The following is a 13,307-nucleotide window of genomic DNA, read 5'->3' on the forward strand; positions in this document are numbered from 1 at the left end:
TAGACATTTGTGAGCTGCGTGAGAGGGAGAAAAAGCAGCTTTTTGCCTGGCAGCCAGGGTGACCTGGCCTTATTTTGGTCCTGGCACCCTCCAGACCCACTCACATTTTTTTTTTTTTTATTCCTCATTACATCCTGCATGAATTCCTTCTGGTCTGAGAGTTTCCATTCTTGATCTCTGTCCAAAGGTGAGCGTTCTCTGTTGAAAGTTTGTTCTAAATTGATTTAACTATTTTTAAAAGTTACTCACTGCTGGATAAATATCCCTTTCCCCCTGCAAATGTGTTTCCCTGATTTTCTCTTCCAAAGGGAGCAGCAGGGACATAGTAAAACATTTTAGGAAGAATAGTCTGGTTGATACCAAGGGAGCCAGATGAAAGAGAAACAGAGAAAGCAAACAGGGTATTTATGGCAGCTCTAGAGAGCTGTCTGTATGTAGACATTAAAAATAGCCCAAAAATAACAATATTGGCTCTCTGGTCTATCCTCAAACACAGAGAACAACCTTTGAAAGAGTTGGATGGGCACCCAAAACTTGTGGGGGTAACTGGATTGACAGGTGAAAGGAAATAATCCTGAGCACGTCCTTAACCTGCCTAAAAGGCAGTTTAACTTGTGCACACCCTGGAATAACACACACTGCTCTGGTTTTAGCTGGAACTTAATGATTCACTCCACATTTCCTTGGAGAAAGCTCGCAGTTCTTCAGGGCAAAGAAAAACGTGGCTAAATTAGGCAGCTCCCGTGCTTTATCCTGCTGCAAATCTCGAGTTGCTCCCTGTCCTTTTGAAGAAGTGAGTCAATAATATAGTTCTACAAGAAAAAAAAAAGTGCTGTACTTTCAATTTACTAAATAAACACAAGAAAAAAAAAGCATGAAAGGGTCATGTAATTTGCAAGTGACTTAAAAATTAAAAATCCCGCTGTTTTTTCCATTTTCGGCATTGCTAATTTGCAGTGGGCAGATCTTGCTGCTTTAGCAATTTTCATCTCCAAAAGGGTCCTGCACTGCCCAAATGTTCATTTTTTCTGCCAAAATAATAAATAAACTGATCTTTCCCTTTTTGTGCGCAAGAATTTGTCACTGCTACAACCTGAGGTTTTCCAGTGTTGGTCAGAACCTCCTGAAGGGGAGAACTGCCTGAGATATATCTTCCCTAAAGGGTTTTCTGCTCTCTGCTCTTTTCTCCAGCAAATGTATCAGATCCTGCTTCAGAAAGTTGGCTGGAACAAGTAGGGCAGCGTTTCAGCATCCATTCTATTTTTCCAGCTGAATTTAAAGTTCTTTTTAGACATAAATGGCATCATTAACGACGATTTGTGGATCTGTTAAGATGTAGGTGGTCTGATGCCTTAAGTATGACTGTGCTTCATTGACTCCACCACTCTGAAAAGTGCTTCACCAGGAATTACCATCCAACTCCTCCTTTTATTTTCCTTTTTGTTTCCCAAAACAGCTGTGTCACAGATAGCCCTCCCCTTCCCTTGCTGCTCTGACCTCTTACTCTGCAATCCTCTTGGATTCCCTCCAGGGAAGGCAAATATTCCTTCCACCTTCCCCCAGAGCTGTATGTTCCTTTAACCTCGGAACAATCTTCGGCCACTAAAAATAGATGCCCAATTCCCAATTTTGCCGGCTCTTGTCGTGCCACCGCTGCTTTTTGACATTCTGTTCTCCTCAGTGGATCACATGCACCTGCCTCCTTGCCAGGACTGACAAAAAGCACAACATGCCACCAAAATTTTAAACAGGAATTCTGAGGACCAGACCAAAACAAAACAAAACAAAACAAAAAACCAAAAACAAATAAAAACCCAAACAAAAACCAACCAAACAAACAAAAAAAACACGGAAAAAAACACCCAAAAAACCCCAATGATGTGTTGAGAAGTTTTTCATAGAAAGACCAACAGAGAAAAACATTCACAGAACTATAGACTCGTAGAAACTCAAAATGGAAGATGGATTAGTTCATCCAGGCATTTTGTTTGCTGATTCAGAATAATCCCCTCTGCCACTGGCTGCCTTAAAAGCCCCAAATGAGAGATTTTTACCTGCATCCAAGATTATTCACAACCCAAGATGTCTCTGAGAATTTCTGACATGAAGAATGAATTCCTCCTCTCAGAACAGCGTCTTGTCCCTTCCCATCATGGATCTCCAATCTTTCCATCCCATCTTCATGCAAGGACTTGTGGTATTGAGACCTTCTCCATAAGAAATGTCTGGGTTTTTTTTTCCATAAATATTTGTTGGTTAATATACCTGCCTTGCATTTTATCAAAATTGAAGTACTCAATGATCTTAGATATGTTTTCCAAATTTAATGATTGTATGTTTCTGATTAGGATGAATTAACTTTCACCTTTCCAGTTGTCCCATGGTTTTAGCTTGTTGTGCAGCATAAGGTACCTCTAAACAATGCACATACACAGAGATAGCCCCAGAGAAAATCAAATCAATGAAGGGAAACACCCTGGATATTCCAGATTTGAGGCATGGACAGAAGGTGAAATATAATTTCAATATTATTGTCCCCTTTATCACCCCATCCCTGATTTCAAGCAGTCTCTTGGATTACATCAGTTGCTTGCATTTGGGAGAGATAAAATGCCTGTGTTGTTCAGCACAGTGAAAAGGGGGTGAAGAAAAAGAAATCTGAAAACTTAATGCAGAAAGCTCTGACAGGTTGGTGGTCTGGGGTGGTTGAATGATCCCTTTCTGGATTTTCTTGCTGCTGGGGGAAAATCCTTGGGGCTAAAGGAGAACAGCTCCAAACCAAACCATTTATATCAGTGTCCTGGTAGCACCATATATCACTTTGATTTGAGAACTGTCCTCACAATCCCTGCTTGTTCCTGATCAATACTTCACTATGAATAAAAGTGGACAGAACAAATGGGAAAGATTTATTAACCCTGCTGATATGTTAAAAGCATTCTGTCAAAGAATTTGAAAAATGCTTCTCATATTTAGCGCTCAGAGACAGAAAATCCCTTTTGAGTAAGGAAAGGTATGTAAAACACATCAGTACCTCAGTGTGGAAATCCAGACCTGGCTCACTCCATACATTACTGATGAATAGGTATTATTGAAAACTGCATGTGGTTCTTAGCAGGGAGAGCAGCTCCACACAAGAATGAGAAAGTAATTGTCAGCACTCAAGGAGAAACACTGGTCACATCTTTAAGGGGGTTGAGAGAATGGGAGGCTTTAAGATGGTAAAACACAAGATTAATGGAATTGGGAGAAGCTGTTGACAGAATTTCTTGAGGGGAATGAAATTGGAAAGCGATACTCGCTGGGACGCAGCCCTTGGAAATTTGCAGCAGTCTGAAGCTATACACAGATCTCCTCACTGTAATAAAAGTATGGTCTGGGACGAGCTGAGGGTTTGAACCGCATGTCAGAGTCACTGCTGGAGCGGGATTCCAAAAATCACGTTGCAGTGCAGCCAATGAATCCCAGACACGGGCACGGAACACTCAAGAAATGAACCCAGCATGATGCACTGCACTGCAGGAAAATCAGCACCTTCAGCACTGTCAGGGAGAGCAAAAACCAACCCCAACGTGCCACCTTCACCCAAAGCACTTCTCCAAAGTTGGGACAACACCTTGTGCAATCAGGCATGGCCGATTTGACGGAGAGGGAAGAATTTACCTCTGGCCAAATTGCTTCCCAGTTTGCGTTTTGGACCTTATGGATGGCATAAAGATGGGAGGCAGCCTAAAGCCCAGCTCAGAGCAGTGTGCTGCTGCTGGGATGGGGGAAACACAAGAAAATATATCAAGGAACACCCTGGTTTTAGATGCAGGGGATATTCTGGTCCTTTCTTTGCGATTTTGCAGGGCCGAGGAGCAGCACAGCTCAAACATGCAGCAAGTTCATGGCCAGGAGTTTGAAGGCAGGTTTTTCCCTCTGTGCCTGGCAAGGAGGCAGGGAATTTTATTGGAAGCAGACACAGTTTCCTCAGTTGCCTTTGTCAACTCCGAATTAGACTGTTCTTCTGGAGAACATCTTTAATCAGCTGGAAGCTGATCAACCCACTTCATGGTTGGGTTTTTCACTGGAACAATGTAGTAACACCAGAGCTGAGCTCCACTCAGAGTTCTGACATTTAAAACTCTAGATGGCTTCAGCAACGCACTTAAAAAATAAATTCAGAATAAAGAGGAATGAGTAGGGCTTTCTCCATAAAGAACCTCCAGCTTTGGAAATAACTGCCCCTACTCTGGATGGAAACAACTTCAGATGTGGAGAGGATATTGGAGTGAACAGAACTCTGCCATGAAGCTGTTTGGCAAAAGGGCGGTCAAGGTCTTGAGAGTGCAGTGCTCAAGGAAAGAAGACCCTTCCAAGAGCAGATCCCTCTCCTGGGATGCTGAGGGAATACCTCCTTGGAGCTAAATTTTCTAACTGAAGGGACAGCATCCACTGCAGATTGTAGGAGGTCTTCCCTGTGAGGTCTTCCAAATCCCTTGAGGCCATGTTGAGCCTACCCAGGCTGTGAAAGCCAAAACCATTTCAGGCAAGGCGAGTACAGCAGTAGGAAAGTCAGCTGGAAAGCTACTTTTAAAAAATTTCACAACAGAAAGTGAATCAAGTTTGGTCATTTCTTCCACAGCGCTAGCCTGGAATTATCAGGGATTATAACTTGATGCAACATGAAAGTTATCTCACTGTGTTTTGCGTATTTTTGTTCTCTTTGGGGAGTCGGGAGGAGAATTATGGAGAATACAGAAAAAGTGTAAAATAGTCATCAAACTTACAACAAGCTGCTTGGTTTCCTAGACAAAGTGACATTGGAATACTTCACATTAAATGGCATTTTAGGCCATACCCACAAGTATGTCTTTCCTGCCTGTTTCATTATAATCCAGCACCTAGGAATACTCAGCCAGCTGGATCATTCCCTGGGCAGACTATTCCAGTCAGTCCCTCAGAAAACAGATGTCAAATCCGGTGCTGGAAAGGCTCCTGAAGACCTCCCCACCACCACACTGAGAAGAAAAGGTTGTTTAGAACCTCACTGAAAAAGCAAAGGGGTTTTTGGTTTGTTTTTTTAGGGGGTGGGATTGTTTTCTGATTGGTTTTATACCTAGAACTAAAACCAGAGATGCAAAATCAGGGGCTGGAGGAGCATCTGAAGATTTGGACAAGGGGGTCTGAATCTCAGAACAGATATTAAATTTGGTTTCTAGCTCTCAGTGTAGACGAGAAAACATTCTCAGTGGAATATCAGATTATCAAGTGGCCCTGCATTCTTCACAACTCCTCATCACTGAGTCAAAATTGATTATTGTCAACATTTCAAGATCTTTTCTGAGAGAAGGGTGAGCTAATTCACACAGTAAGTTGTCAAAGTTGAGGGGAAAACCCTCTTCCATCTGCTCTCCCCAGTTGCTGGGGCTGCTGTGGTTCCACACAAGAAAATGTTGATCACGCTAGGTTTTTTTCCATACAACTCATTACTCCATTCAAAGCCTCGGATGGAAAGTACAGTGGGAATGATTCCAGGCTGTGCCTCAAAATGGAGTTGTTTTTGCAGGTCTCACCTCTTTTTTCACAGTAGTTGGAAGGGGCATGAACTTAGAGCAATCAGATGTCTAAAGACTTTATTGAACGGGGACAGTTTAAGGTTGCTTGGGTGTCCTGGATCCAAGACTTCTTAATCTTCTCAGAGCTTGACTTTACAACTGAAACATTTCTTTAAATGCTGATTTTCAGATGCGCTGCAGAGTTTAAAAAAGGCTGGCATTGTAGGAGATTTTAACTTGGAACTGTATAAGAAATGACAAAGGAAAAACAGCTATTTAGGATGATCTACAGAGATTAAATTGAGCAGTGGAAATTAGGATTGACTGTGAAGTTTACCTGACTTACAGTAGAGTATTTAAATAAAGCAGATGGCCCTTCACTGTAGGAAACATTTCTCCAATGATCCCATTAAAAGGCAGGAAGATGTGCCGTTCCTTCTTTCTCCTCCTCAGATAAATGATTGTATGCAGCGCTTTGACCCCCACACTCCACCCATAAAAGTGATTTTCATATCCTGGGCATTGAAGAGCATGGAAAGACATCAGGATGTGGCTCTGGAAGATTTATGAGGGCATTTAGTCAATCACCTCTACACCCTCAGTGAGCTGGGTTTGCCCCAGCACTGCCTGCCAGCTCCAACCAAACTAGTATTTGATCTGAAAATGCTGCAGCAAACCCCAACATTTGTGCGTGATTACCCAAATTACAAAGCCAGTTTGTAACATGCTCGTAACGAATTAAACGAAAAAACATGTACCATAATGAGATCTTTATTTCCCAACTTTTATTTTCTACAGCAAACGAATAAATTGAATGGTTTGAGCACCAAACCCTCCAGTCCACCTTGCCCTAAACAAACCACGGAGTGATTGCAGAAATGGAGAGGTAATTAACTGGGAGTTAGCTCAACCAGCTGCTCCCTGGATTACTGAACAGACTAAGCCTTTGGCAACTCGCTTTGGTAACACCCCTCAGCAATTTTCAGCGTGTCTTTTCTCAGAGCCTTTAACGTAGCCAAAACCCCAGGAATCCACAGGTTTTTAAATGATCAAATCCACAATTTTGCCTGCCTGTCATGTTCATGCTGCAGACTTAGCGGATCTCTCTGAATAAAGTTTGCAGCACGTCTTCTGGATTTGATTAGGAGCAAATCTGCACTTCATCTTAACTCCTCCACTTTTTCTGCCCTAGACCTGAGGAATGCAATATTGGCTTCTCCCTCAGCAACTCCCACGTTTGTAGCAAACATTATTGAGCTGGGTTTCTATCTGGAGTGTGCTATTTTAAAAGGTTCCAATTCCCACCTGAACACCATGGCATCTCCAGCATAAAAAAATCTGTATTAATGCATATATTTTACTATTAGTGATGTATCTACTTCATAGCTTGCCTGAAGCTTGGGAACCTATCATGCTCCAAACTGTGCTGCATTCATCACATTAATTAAAGACTAAATAAAGAAATACTGATGGCAAATTCCCTCCCTCCACACAGAATATGAAATGTAGATGATTAAGTAAAAAAAACTTTGCTCGTTTAAATTTATTTCCTTAGATTACCCAAGAGCTTTCCCATTTGCTTAGACATACAAAAGAATACATTCATTTTTTTTTTCTTTTATGGCATTTTATATATAATGTAATAAAAAAAAAACCAAAATAAATTGATTTGGAACTTTAAATGAATAACCTATGGCAAGCTAGTTTCTCCCTCTTGATTTTTCTTTTTAGTGTTTAGCAACGAACCCCAGTGTTCCAACAAATGCCCCTGTGAGTCTTTCAATGTTAAACTCCTCTCAGCAAGTCAAAGGAATGTTTTCCATGATTTCTGTGGCAATATATTTTGGTGACTCATGTAATCAGGGGTTTGAGAGGTTGTGTCATCCTCCATCCCTATATTTCACCTGTTATGTGATTGATCTTAATTAAACTTCCCTAATGAATCCCCATATCACAACCCATGTAAATCACATCTTATGTGCACGGGTGAGAAAATTTCCCACACAAAAGTTCCAGACATTGGCCGGGAAGGATTTCTTTGCTGGCTGTTGATAAGAGCCACTGGAAGTAAGTGGAAGGGGTTGAGAGGAGATATTAACAAAATGCAAACAGATAAGGAAAGAAAAATGGGATGTGTTTATCATTCCTGGCAGGGCTTCAGTGGTCTGTGCTGCAGGAGATGGTTCAGATTCCAGGGAAGCTACTGCATAGGTGTAGATTGCCCTGGAAAAACAGACTTGGAGCCTTTGATTTTGGTTGTCTCCACATCCAGAGCATCATCCACTTTTTCCTGCTGCAGGTGAACTCTCCAAAGCACGGTCCTGAAGCCAAACAGGTTTGGGAGCTCACTGCTCAAATTAGAACTGTGAGATTATGAACACTGAGAAAAGACCTGTACACAGCTTCAGGAGACTGAAAATGGTTTTAATTTTATTATTCAGCTGGTTTTGTGTTCCCAGTCCCTACTGCTTTTGGTTTACAAGCCCTGCTCATGGATCAGGATTTAACCACTAGGGATGGTAACATGGAGCAGAAGGTGACATCCAAGGAGTTTTCTGGCTGACAAACTCTTTTCCCCTTAATCTGAACTTGAAAGAAACTCAAGACATGCTGGCTTTCAACAAAGGTTTACTGTTCACAGAGATAAATTGATCAGTTTTTCCTCATTTGAGAGGTTTAGAAGAATTGAAAATGAGATAATTACTTTAAAACACTATTTATTTACAAATATCACTTCGGGAATCAGGAGGATTTGCTGGTGGATATTCAGGGTAAACTCCAATTTCCAATCATGCCAATGCCAAAACTGGTTAGTTACTTCACTGCAACCCCAAATTCATTGCTGTGCAGCTCAATCTGTTGGTATCAAAAAGTATGGAAAGATTTTGTGTAAATCTCAATTTACTTTTGGTACAAACGCCACATAACTTGGGTTTGTGTGCAAAAACGAAAGTGAAACCTCAGCTGAGTCCACATAACTTCCAACAATCCTGTTATTGGATTTTCAGTTTCCAGCAAGCCTAGAGCACTCAGCTGGAAGGTCACAAACCATTCTGATGAACCTTGATTGACTCTTCAGTTTCAAAAAAAGGAAAAAAAAGCTGAGACTGGGGCAATTTTTACCTGGTTTCCAGTTTCGTAGGTACAGCTGGTTGACATTTTTCAAATAAAACAAATCATGACCACTTGGCTTTGCTCCAAACATTCATATTTTTAATTCACCCCCCACCACCATTTTTCAACCTCACTACTTTCTTTGGAAAAAATTCAAAAAAATCCTTCAATATCAAAAGGGAAAAAAAAACAAAGGTCTTCTCAGTGGCCTACAAAATACATCTTTTGTTTATTTCTAGGCATTTTTTTTTGGTTGTTTTTGGACAGCCACAGCAAGTGTTTTGCCTGGTTACCTCAGATTGTTCTGTGCTTTAAATTTCCTTCCATTCATAGCAGAAACACTTTGGGTCTGATTTTCCAATGACAAAGCCAAAAATATTCTACTTCTGGTCACCATCTTCCAGGTTTTCTGGGGCAATAAAAAATGATTTATCATAAAACCAAACAGGCTGAAAAATGTTATCACACTTGTAAATGTCCCAGTAAATCTTTAAACTCTGCTTTTCACCCTCAGCTTCTAAGGAAGGCTTTTGTAAGCATCAGTCAAGAAGGTCACAGCAGATCATTGTATGCAGCTTAGGCAAAGATTAACTTCCACTTCTAGAGGAGCTCAGTTTAGGCTGTGTAATTGATGCTGTTAAAAATCCAAAATGTGCCATAAATCCCCCAGTCCAACCCTGAGAGAAAATGAGCTGAGTGACCACAGACGGTGGAGTGAAAGGTCCCTGTGTAGCACAGCTCCAGCCTTGTGGAGCTGCACATTGTCAGGAATGACCTCTCCTCCTCCCATGGTATGATTTCTCCTCATCCTCCTCCCGTTAATCTGCACATTTTGTGACCGAGCTCCTGGACCCCCCAACATGGGACTTGATTTGTCCTTCACTTGGGATATTTTTCACTTCCTGGGCACTTGGTAGAGGGTTGACACCTCAGTGAGTGTGTTCTCAAGCTGTTTTTAGCCAGAGACACAGAGCTTAAGCTTTTCAACAGCTGCTTTATCTCTGCTTCTCACCCCTACCCCCACCCCAATTTCAGGCTGAGATGAGCCTCCACCACCGACGCCCATGATATCTCACTCCAAGGTCCTGTCAGAGCCACAACCAAGGCCATAAATTTCCCAGCTGGGTCACAGTACTCCCTATTCATTTAGTGAAACATTATAAATGTGTCCAGGCTCTGGGTGAAACCCAATCCCTACATTCCCTGCCTGGCCGTTCCTGCGACTGATGGCAGGGTCATCTGGAATTGCCATCGCCTTATCTGATTGGAAACTCATCACCTGCGGTTTCCACACCCAGGGCTCGGGAATGCCTCGTAAAATCCAGCCCTCTTTCAGCTCTGCTGCTCGGGGATGGGAAGGGTCACAGGGGGCCTGGTCCTGCCTGGCCAGGGAGCAGCAGAGGTGAGCTGGCCCAGAGTGATGTTCTCCAACACATCTGAGGATGAAAGCTGTCACCCCAAGGCTGCAGTTTCAAGCTTGGCAAAGGCAGAGCTCTTGAGGATGGGGCCAACGAGCAGCTGTTGTGAGCAGCATCGTTTCACTGAGGCTCATAATTTATATTCTATTTATTTCATATGGGACTCTCACTGTGACCCTCATGAATATCATCTGGTAGTGGTTACATGACATAAGATGAGCCTTTCCTTTCTCTCATCTGGTCTGCGAGGGAAGCTGGATCTGAAATGCAGCAGAGATTTTTGGTTTGACAGGTGAAGGGTTCAGATTTTTTTTATTTTTTTTTTTTTTTTTTTAGTTTTTTGCTTCCATTTCACCCAGGGAAAAAGAAAAAGGCAGAAGGACTCACACCTCAGATGTCACGGTCTGAGTACAAAGGCCCACGGGGCAGCCCCGTTTTGAACTGTTCCACATAAACCCACAGTTAAACCCTTCAAATGTTTCAAACACCACCCGAGGCCCTGTGCAGGTGCAGAATTAACTCCAGGTATCAGCAGACTGAGCTGCCACCCTTCCACCCCCCAACTCAACTCTATCCATGGCAACTTCCATTCCCAGATATGAACCAGCAAGTGCCTCCGAGCTGTGTGCTAAATAAACGCAGCCCAGGAAAAGCTCAAACCAAAAGGCTTCACTTCCAGCCAACATTCCTTCCCCCGTGCCAGCCATTCATTCCTGCAATATTTAGTGGATTGCAAAGAGATTTTGGATTTCCTGTCAGGTTTCTGTCCTTCAGGGAGTTAATTATGACTTGGGACTCAAGGAATTGGGCTCTGCTGCACGTGTTGCTGCTCTGATTTATCATTGTGTCCTTGCTCCTCTCAGAGGTTCTGTTCAAGTCTCTGAGGAAAAAGATGAAACAGGGAATTCACTGAGCTGGAGTGGTTGATTGGGAGACAGGAGGGGACAGGAGGGCTGATAACTTGGTCTGGACTGGTGGATGCTTCTTACACAGCTCCAGGGAAAAGAAAGGGTTGGGAATGGAAAAAAACAGAGATTTTAGTTTCCTTTTAGTTCCCTCCACCTTGTATCCAGCTCCCATGGCAAAACTCAGTGTTCTTGGTGGGTGAGCCCTTCCCACGGAGCAGGGAGCAAGCAGGAGCAGGCTCCAGTCACCACCAGCTCCTGAGACACAGAGCAGCTCCTGGGATCGCTCCAGCCTCCCCTGCCTGACTCCCTGAACCCATTTCTGCCCTGCAGGGAGTACAAGGGGATGCACCTAACCCTGTTTTCCGTGAATTAGCACAGGTACTCCTGGCACTCACCACAGAACTCCTTGCCCAGGTATTTACCCAGCGTGGCAGGTGGGCTTTGCAGCCACGCTGAATTCCGTTCTACTCAGTGACTGCCGTGAATTCCTGCACTTAAATCTCCCTGTGAGGAACTTCCCCAGCTGCAAAATAGGGACAGTGTATCTCCCCAGTGCAGGGGTGAAAGGAAAATAAATACACTAAAGCTTCTAAGCAGCTTAGGTATTAAGAAAATGAGATACATCTGCGGGTAAAATTTACAGATAGGCCATTTGGATACAATCTGATTAGATTTATCCCCCAGTAAAACGGGGTAATTTCTGTAAGTTCAAGAATGTTGCTTCTCTCCCAGTGAAGCAAAAATCCCTGCCAGCTCCTAGGCTTAGGCTATGCCAGCCCTTGGGGAAACATCTCAATGAGGCAGGAACTTCATTCTCTTGCTTTCCACCCACGTTTGTGCCCATCCTTGGCCATTTTGGGGTGATTTCCCCTGTTCTGGGGTGGCAGCTCACTGCTGGCTCTTCACACTGCAGATCCCTTCAAGCCGCAGATGCTGGCTCTGGATCAGCTGTGGATTCACTGCAGCATTCCTGTCTCACTCCCCAGTTTGTGCTGGATCTCTGCTTGGTGGGGTATGACTGTGGGGTTTTTAGATCTGGCACAAAAATGAGGATAGAAAACTGTGGCTTGCTGTGTTGGTGAACCTAAGGTGTCATTGCAGGGCCTGTAAAAAAGATGACAATTAATAAAGGACCTCTAAAAACACTAGGACAGGGTCATCCCAGGGAGATAAAGTTTATTGTCAAGGCAATCTTTCTGAAAATACCGTTTTTCACAAGAGGAATAACCAATTCCCAGTGTTAGATTTTTCCTGGGTTTAGACCATGTTTAGCCAAAGTCATGCCCTGGGTTAAATGAACATCCATCAGATAAAATACAGGTGAACATTTTCATTTCCCTCTTTTCCTGGTGCTGATCACACCCCTCTGGCTCTCGACAGCCTTGCACCGTGGTGGCATTGCTGAAGCCTTGTTCCTACTACAATAATGGAATTTTTTTCAATTGTAAAATTTTACCTGTGCAGAGGACCTTCAAACTCATCCCCAGCCATGGGCAGGGACAGCTTCCACTCCCCCAGGGATGCTCCAAGCCCTGTCCAACCTGGCCTTGGACATTTCCAGGGGTGGAGCAGCCACAGCTTCTCTGGGCACCCTGTGCCAGGGCCTCTCCACCTTCACAGGGAAGATTTTTTATCTAATATCCCTTTTAACCCTGTCCTTTATCAGTTTGAATTCATTCTGCCTTACCCTGTCCCTCCAGACCATCGTAAATTGTCAGTCTCATATTTCTTGTCAGCTCCCTTCAGGTATCAGCCATCTCCCTCACCTTCAGTTTGAGGTCAGGCTTCACATTTGAAAAATAAAATTAAAAAAAAAAGCCCAAACCAGCAATGAGGGACCATTTCCCACCCCAATGAGCAGGTCTTTACACCTCCAAAATTCCTCTCCCACTTTTCAGCACGTACAAACCAGCTTTGCCATCCCAACCACAGCATCCCGTGTCATCCATACCAGGATTAGGGATTTGTGACAAATCACGGGGTTAAACTGTGAAATTCCTCCTCAGGAGGCACCAGCTTGGTCCAAAATTCCTCTGTCTGCAGCTGGGGAGGAATTTTGAGCAGCTCCCCTGGATCTGTTGGCCATCCCCAGCATGCTGCTCTTTCCTTACCCGTAATCATTTTTATTAGAACCCAAACAGCACTTCCTAAAGCACTTCTGTCATCTGAAGTCTTTGACCTGGTTGAAAAGTTTATTGTGAATATTATTTTCAGACCATTAGCAGAGGAATCATCATCTGTTTGGGGAAAGCAAGGTGCAATAAAGCAAAAAATTTAACCAGGGCTACTGAGAGACCCATTGTCAACACTGAGATTAAACTTCCAGC

The sequence above is a fragment of the Pseudopodoces humilis genome, chromosome 14, assembly GCF_049639895.1.
Source record: "Pseudopodoces humilis isolate 2021_Gansu_Grassland_sample_001 chromosome 14, ASM4963989v1, whole genome shotgun sequence".
Lineage (NCBI taxonomy): Eukaryota > Metazoa > Chordata > Aves > Passeriformes > Paridae > Pseudopodoces > Pseudopodoces humilis.